Here is an 8,292-nt window from a genome sequence, read left to right as displayed (position 1 = left end):
TGAACCACCAACAAAGGATGATGAGAAACCCTCATCAGATCTTTCCGAATCGAAAGAGAAGGTAAAAGATGTTGATTTCCTTTCAATTTCATCTTCTCATAGTATGATGTATGTTGGAGATTTGGAGATCCCAATTACAGGGACAAACATGAGGCTCCCTACAAAGACGAGGCACAAGGAGAAAGAAGAACTTGGTGTTAATAACCAAGGCATAACTCCATCTTTGGAGGTTATGCACGAACATCCATTTGTAGGCTCGAGATACACTAAAGGAGAATGCTCAAAGGTGTCAGATTCGTTTGAGACATCGTCGAGGAAAGAGAATTATGGGAAAACATCCCCATCATCCCATGGCAGTTTCCATTGCAGGGAGAGAGCTGAGGCAAGCTCTCATCGCCATACTGACATCAAAGATAGCAAGGGAAGGTATAATCACTTTCGATCTTTGAATGTTCATTTTGATTATGATCATGTTGTTAATAATGAACGAAGATCAAGGCATCGAAAAACATGTACCTTTTGTGGTTTACCTAACCATACATTTTCTAAGTGTTGGAAAAGAATGGCAGCATTCATGAGGCGTGAAAGGCCCTCTCAATAGCATGAAAAGGAACAGGTTAAGTAAATATGGAGGAAGAAAGCCTACTGCAGTCATTGCGATAGAAATGGCCATCAAAGAGCCACTTTCTGGAAGCTCCATCTAGAGCAGCGCCTTAAAGACAAAGCGTTTTTGTTCGACAAGAAAAATCACCACAAGGAGGCGACCCATTCACCATGATAAGTGAAAAATGGTTTCTAGACATGTTGTCGTTTCATGGTCATTCTTTTGTAAATCACTTGTTGCATTTTAAAATGTAAATGTGATGATATGTTTCCATCACTTGGTTAGCAACAATGATGTTTGGTCATGTTTTGAGTCGTATTTTACACTTTGAAAGTGATGTTATGTTTCCATCACTTGTCGAAACAATAGTGTTTGGCCTTATGTATGTAAATCATGTGTTGCAGTGATGATGTGTTTTCCATCACTTTTTGAAGCAACAATGATAAGTTGGCCTTGTTGTCATAGCTGGAGTATTACGTCCATCTTTTTGTAAACTTGACCACCGAGTATGTGTTATAAACTCATGGCAAGTGTGGGACGTTTGGGTCTTTATTTGGTCATGTCATTCAAGCATGTAATTTGCGAGACAATGTACTACAGGTTGCAGAGGTAGCAGGTGTCAGTTTGTCGCTTAAGGCTCCAAAGGACAAAGGTGAAGGAGATGGAAGTGATACCTTTTCAGGACGCTTGTGATGCAGACAGGCTACAGAGAGAGTTGCAGATTATTTTTCATGCTTCTGGAGGACAAAAAGCTCCTCAGTGGGGAGGATTGATCCAGGTGGCTCTAGAGAGACATACAGGACAAAGGGTTTATGAATGCTAGAAAATCAAAGTGTTTAGGATGATGTCGACCCAGGACCAGAGCATAGACCTCGTCATCCTGATTTCAACGATGCGAACGGTTCGTCAATCCGAGACCGGATGATGAAGTTATTGTAAAAAGAGTTGCCTTGGTTCCTTTGGAAAAAGGAGGCTTTTCCTCTAAAAATGGGTCTAAAAGCCTTATAAGGAAAATTGCATTGGAAGAAGTTCAAAGGGTGGACTTAAGGTCGAGCCTTTAGAACCCCCGATCAGCGATCTCCGACTAATCGTAGTCGGGGCAGGCTATCGGCGATATCGGGACTTAAGACATGCGATGAAGCGATCAAATTGGCAATCAGAACGATCGACGTCAGCGGATGCCAAAGGCAAAACCCCCAGGCTGTAGCAATTGCGATATGCGATAGCGATCAACGATGCATGATCTCAGCCATTGGATCAGAAAATAGATCAACGACCAGGATTAAATCGGCTATCAGGAGATCGACGATCCCAGATACCAAGGGGCGATGCGATAGTGACATGAGATGCAATCTGGACCGTCCGATCAAGAACAGATCAACGGTCCAGATCTAATTGGCATATTAACGATTGGTGGATCGACATATCAGCAATCAGTGATCCCCCGATATACAAGGCCAGTAACAGAGTGATATGCGATTGCGATATAGCACGAACCCGATGGATTTATAAGCCCGATTTGATGAAATTTGAAGTCCGAGGTTTTCAGTTTTTTTGTGTTTTCACGTGTATTTCTGTTTAAACGGAAAAAGGCCTGATTTCAGGATTTGTTGCGTCATTGATCCTTCCATGCAAACAACTTCTATTATAAATAAAACAAATCCTGTTTTAAGCGGCCTTTGTCATAAAACGTGTTATAAAACACGATGAATGCAGAGAGCCGAGGGGTGGAGTGCCAGAGAGCCAAAGACCCTGTGCTAGAGTGCCCGAGAGCCTGAAGTGCTAGAGAGCCAATGAGGAGGTTGCGCCTGATGGAGAGCCGCAACATGAGAGGGCCAGATAGCCAGAGATAGCTGGACAGTGTCGCGGGTTTACTCAGGGAAGATTAGAAGCTAGAACGCTTGAAAGCGAGAGCGCAGAGCCACAGAGCGTGATCGAGGCAGCGCAGGAAGGTGAGACAAAGAACCAGAAGGTCAGGCAGAGCTGCAGTGACATAGCCAGAGCATTGCAAAACCAGATAGCCAGAGAGCTACGTTGCAGATAGCCAGAGCAGTCTTCTTCTTCAAATTGATGCTATGAGATCGATGGCCGAGCAAGCTTCAACACATTGATAGCTTCTGTTTCAGATGCCCCTGATTGTGAAAGCCATAAAACTCTCGATGCAAGGGAAGCCAAAGTCCAGATTGGTAATGGGTCCTGCCTGCGTATCGACAATGTGAACAACGTATTCACTGTGGATTGTTTTGCCGAAGATATGAACATCCACTTCTTCAAATGGCTTTGTAGTGAGGTATATGATTATTGTTCATATATTTCTTCTTTATGCGTTATGCTGCACGGATCCTTGATCGATGTTGATGCAGGATCTTGTTTATTATATTTTGTCATGATTCCTTGCTCGATTTGATGCAGAATCCTCTATGTGATGTACTTGCTATCATAACTCATCATGTTATGTTCAGAGATCCCTTGTTGTATGTTGTTGGGATACTCTTGTTGTCATCATGCATGTTTTTTTTTTGAAATCCCTTTTATGCCATGTTGGCGGGATGGTCATCATGCATGTTTTTGTGTCATACTTATAGGAGTCTTTTGATTGAGAATTCCAATAGTGGAATATCTCTTAGAGCTACTCCTGCGTGAGGGCATTTTTCCTTGTATGATCGCGACATCGTCTCTTGTGTACATCACCTTTATTGACAACACCTAATGCAGCGGCCTACACCCTCTTGACATCGGGGCCCGGAGACGTAGTCCCTCCTGGACGAACTCCATTATCAACGGCTTATGTTTTCATGTGTTGATGATTGTTATGTTCCTCTTCTTTTCCACATGTAGAAGTATTCATTAATGTTCTTTTAAAATTCAATTTAACACATCACAAAAGTAAAAGGTCTTGGAAGGGTCCTTCGTCACACCCGAACCTGGATCAGATAGAGTTGGTAAACATTACAGGTTCATTGGGGTCGTTTAGTTCTGTCACTACATACTTCATGTATCTTTCTCGATCAACTCTCAACATGTCACCTTTTCCCTTCTGAGGCAACAAGAGATGGGACCAATCAATTGAGAAATACCCATTCAGATTTGTTGACCAGTCCCTACTAAGCAGCATTCCATATGCTTCGGGTATGTCGACTACCACTATGTCAATGACTTGTGTGTACTATGGTTTGGCAGCCATCCGAATCAACACATCTTTTGGTTCTCCAATTACTTTCACATTCATTCTGTCCAGTTACATAATTCGAGTTCCATTTTCGCGGGCATTACATGAAGTCTTTTAGCAACAGCGTGAGGCATAACAGTGGAAGAGGCACTGGAATCTACTAGGCAATTGTAGACATACATGTTGAAGATTTCAAATGTGATAAGGAAATGTGGAGTCATGGATTTTGATTTCCTTCCTATCATGGCTACACTGACATCTTGGGGTGTTCGATTTATTTTTGACAGAGTGGCTTCCATGGCTGGTGGCTTCTGGGATGTACTAGAGGTACTAACGGGTCTGGACATTGAAGTTTTGGTTTGACTACTTGGATTGGTGGGAGATTTGCAATTTCGTTCATTCATAGCTTTCAAAAGAAGATCTCTTTGCTGCGTTAACTTTAACAAATCGAAGTATGTGATATTAGCTCAAGATTTCTTAAGATCATCCACAATGTTGTAATCAATGTTATAAACAAGGTAGGGCAGACTAAACATACCGGTTTTTCCGTTCTTAGGTGGGAGTTTACCATTTTGAGTCGCCTTTGTTGCAGTTGGAGATGTGTTATCTTTCTGTGGATAGTTCACAACTGGAGTACTCCTGGAATCACCACTAGGTCTGTCCTTGTCAATAGGAACTTTGGGAGCAGATGCCTTCAAAGGGTGAACATCTTTCTTTCTCTGGTCTACAGGCTTCATCACGCCCGCAAGTGGCCCCTTACTTCGTGTGTGGATTTCATTAGTGTGGATTTCTGTCGTACTATCTCCTTCGTCATCACCGTTTAAATTTGTATAGAAATCCCACAGTACATTGATTTGAGATTCTTCATCCAAGGGCTCTTCTACTTGGTATTCTTCCTCATTTTCTTGTTTTGGCTCCAGCTCCACTATAGGTTCTTCGTTGTTAAGGAGCGATCCGATAAGAGCCAACGCTTCAATATTTAAATTCCCTTCATTGGATGGAGCAATTAGTGTGAGTTGACCATGACCACCTTCTGTCGTCTTATGATAGAAAGGTTTGAAAGATTTTCTATTGTTATAATCTCCTCCATTCCCACTTGTACTCTCTCTAGAATTCCTTTTCATATTGATGACTGTATTTGTCAATTTCTTAATGATCCGATGCAAACCTTCCACATCTGTGGTATCCTTTTCTTTGATTTCAGCCCCTTTGTTATTACTCCCATTATTCTTCTTGGATGATTAAGAGGCTTGTGAGACTGATCATTTCATTCTCGAATTTTACTGCTTCATCGATAGCACCTTGTAAGGTTTGTGCGTTACTCCTTTTGACCCACAATGCAGTAGGGACAGGGAGAGTAGTGATGTAGAATTCCATGAGCACCTCTTCAGTAGGTCTTGTGTTAGCCCGGATTCTACTGAACAAAGTGTTGAACCAGATGTTAAAATCCTTTACCTTTTCTTTGGTTCCCAATTTCAAATGGGATAGTTCTAAAACTAAGGCCACAGGTGTTTTGTCATCGCCAAACTTGTCTAAAAAGGTCTCTTGAAAGGCGACCCATGAGGTGATTGATCCTACTCTCAAGCTAAAGTACCATGTAGAGGTCGCACCAATCAGAGCAAAAGGGAATAAGCGACATACTACATATTCATCGGCTACCCCCAACATGCGCATGACCAGGAAGAAAGAGTGAATATGGTTATTAGCAGTGTCTCCCCGCTCAGGGTCGAATTTAGGCAGTACTCTTTCTGCATTCTTGGGTAAGGGATGCTGCTGCCCAAGTACTGCTATGGCATCCTAAGCGAGCCAGGGAGGGAGTGCTCCCGTAGGAGGTGGGATTTGGTTCCCACCTGGTTGAAGCTGATTCCCACCTGGAAGAGGAACGTTAGCCATATTATGGATAGGGAGGTTCTAGTTGAAGGTTTCTTTGAGGCGTTCTTTATTAGGATTTCCCAAACTGGGCCAGGGATTACCTTCAGAGAGGGGATCCTCATGAATTACTTCCCAAGGAGTGTCGATACTTGTAAGGACTCTAGCACAATATCTTCAAGAGAAGGGGCTGCAGATGTCTCTTCGTTTATGGGACAGATCCTTGGCTTTCTTTTAGTTGTCGGAGGTAAATGGTGAAAGATGGGGAGTTGAGAGAGGGAACGAGTGTAAGCCTGAGTAAGTACTCTGACCGGTTGTTCCTCAGTGAGAGGATACTCCCATAGTGTCTCTTCTTTGGGTGACCCAAACATGGGACTTAGACGGACCCCTATTTCTTCGAAATGAGGCTTTTCCAAATGGGAGGAAGGATCTTTTCAACCTTTACGATCCATGCATTAATCTTTTCGAGTCCATGCGTGACATTTATAGATGAAATCATAAAAAGTTGTGGACGGCGGTTCAGGCCCTCCTTCTAGTGCCAATTTGTTGACACGACGAATGTTCGCTATGCCAACAAGGGGAACTAACCCGATTGCAGACCCCAATTAGATCTGCTTTCGTTTGGAATGGCTAGTTCCGATGGGTTTTAGAGGATCCCGTAAACTGTTATATGTGTTGAAAGATTGCTTCTTGGAGGAAGACTTCAATTAAATCAACAAACGAAACAACTAACCTATATGTATCAAATCCTATCTACACTAATTCTAACTACTTATGCTAGTCCTAACTATTCTAATCTATCCTACAGGAGCATAACAAAAGGAGGTTAAACATCATATATAGATTCCAAGTCCTAATGAATCAATTATTGGTTCACAGATGAACAAGGCTGTATTAAATCTTAATTGCAATCTAATTACTTATACAGGAATACACATTCCTTTCCATACAAATAAAAATTGTAACTGATGTTTAACAAGGTCTCGAATCAACAATTGCTCATGAATTAACCATGATAACAAATCATATTTGAATAACCAAGACTAGTCACGAATTGTCTGCTATCAATATGCACAAAACAAATCACATTTATATTTATGCCAGCAACAACATCCTGATTCTAAACACATGAAAGGAGAGGCAAATGAATCTGAAAAAGGCTCTTTCTCGACCAAACATTTTTCTTTATTCATAATAAATCAAAAGTTGTTCTGCCCAAAAAAAGTCCTCCCTTCATCTCCAGAGGTAATATTTATGCAAAAGGAACTGACCCTCGGTCTCCCTTCACCTTTCACCTCCCTCCTCTTTTCAATATACAAATCAGAATATACAATCGTAGAACAATCGATGTAAACATTGATACGTAGAGGGCATATCTACTGGAGCGCAACATTTCCTGTGGAAATGAATAGATGTTGATTAAAAGAGGATGATTGCGTGTCATCCCTTTGCACCTGTATTGAGTGGACGTTATTCCCAATCATTTCCTGAAGGAAACTAAAGACACTATGCTCATCATCCCACATTTGGCATGATTGAAGGTGTGTTTGGAGGTAATAACATCTTGATGTATCAGTCTTGTGCTTCCTCTTGACATGGCACGTGCCTCCATTATGCACTATGGCGGTTCATATCCCTTTTTGTAGAATATGTCTTTGCAATATCGACACTGGTTGTGCAGAGGTGTCATTTTTACATAAATTGCCTTTATCCGCTACCGGGCCCACTCGAACTCGCCTGCAGAAATAATTCATACTAGCTATGAATATGAGAAATATGACAAACATGCTCACAAACAAACCTTGCATTCAACCACAGTTTCTATTTAATCTTGCGACGCAGAGCAACTATAATTATCAAACCACCGAACATGCTGTGACATGTATTCTCGTTGCCCACAATATTCATTCTTACTTAAGGATTGCTTTGACAATGCTTCAAAAGTCGACCATTCACTCTACGGGATTTTCCTTTGAAAACCTGGACCACAACATTTCATCGAAATACATGGGAAAACCCGCGGCCGAACCATAAGGGCGGACTTCAAATAATATACCGCTGGATCTATAATCATCGTCAGGTCCGCTAATCACATTACGCCTTATGTTTAAGCCTTTGGCTCTGCCGATTGTGCTTTGCAATACGCCGAACCCGAAATATATATGTGCCATGGTTAATAATCCCATCGGGTCCGCTCATCGCATCGCGCCTTATGTTTAAGCCTTGGGCTCTGCCGATTGTGATTTGCGATAGGTCGGACCCGAAATATATATGTGTTGCGGTTAATAGTTCCGGCGGGTCCACTATATGGGATTTTCCTTTGAAAACCCGGGTTGCAACATTTTATCAAATACACAGGAAAACCCGCGGCCGGACCATAAGGCCAGACTTCAAATATTATGCACCGGGCGTATAATTATCGTCGGGTCCACTCATTGCCCCTTCGCATATCTCATGGGCTTTACTTTCGCCGACTGCCGATTGCGATTAGTGACAGGCGGGACCTGGAAAATATACATGTTGTGTTTAATAGTCTCGGCGGGTCCGGTATATCGTAGTGCACCTTATGTATAAGCCCCGGGCTTCGCCGATTGCGGCTTGCGATTAGGGGAAGTGGACCTAAAAATATATATATTGTGGTTAATGATCC

The sequence above is a fragment of the Pinus tabuliformis genome, chromosome X (genome assembly GCF_031772625.1).
Source record: "Pinus tabuliformis cultivar Carrire ecotype Pingquan chromosome X, CPIR1, whole genome shotgun sequence".
NCBI classification, from domain to species: Eukaryota; Viridiplantae; Streptophyta; class Pinopsida; order Pinales; family Pinaceae; genus Pinus; species Pinus tabuliformis.
The sequence above is the reverse complement of the archived record's forward strand: the minus strand, read 5'-3'. Positions refer to the sequence as shown.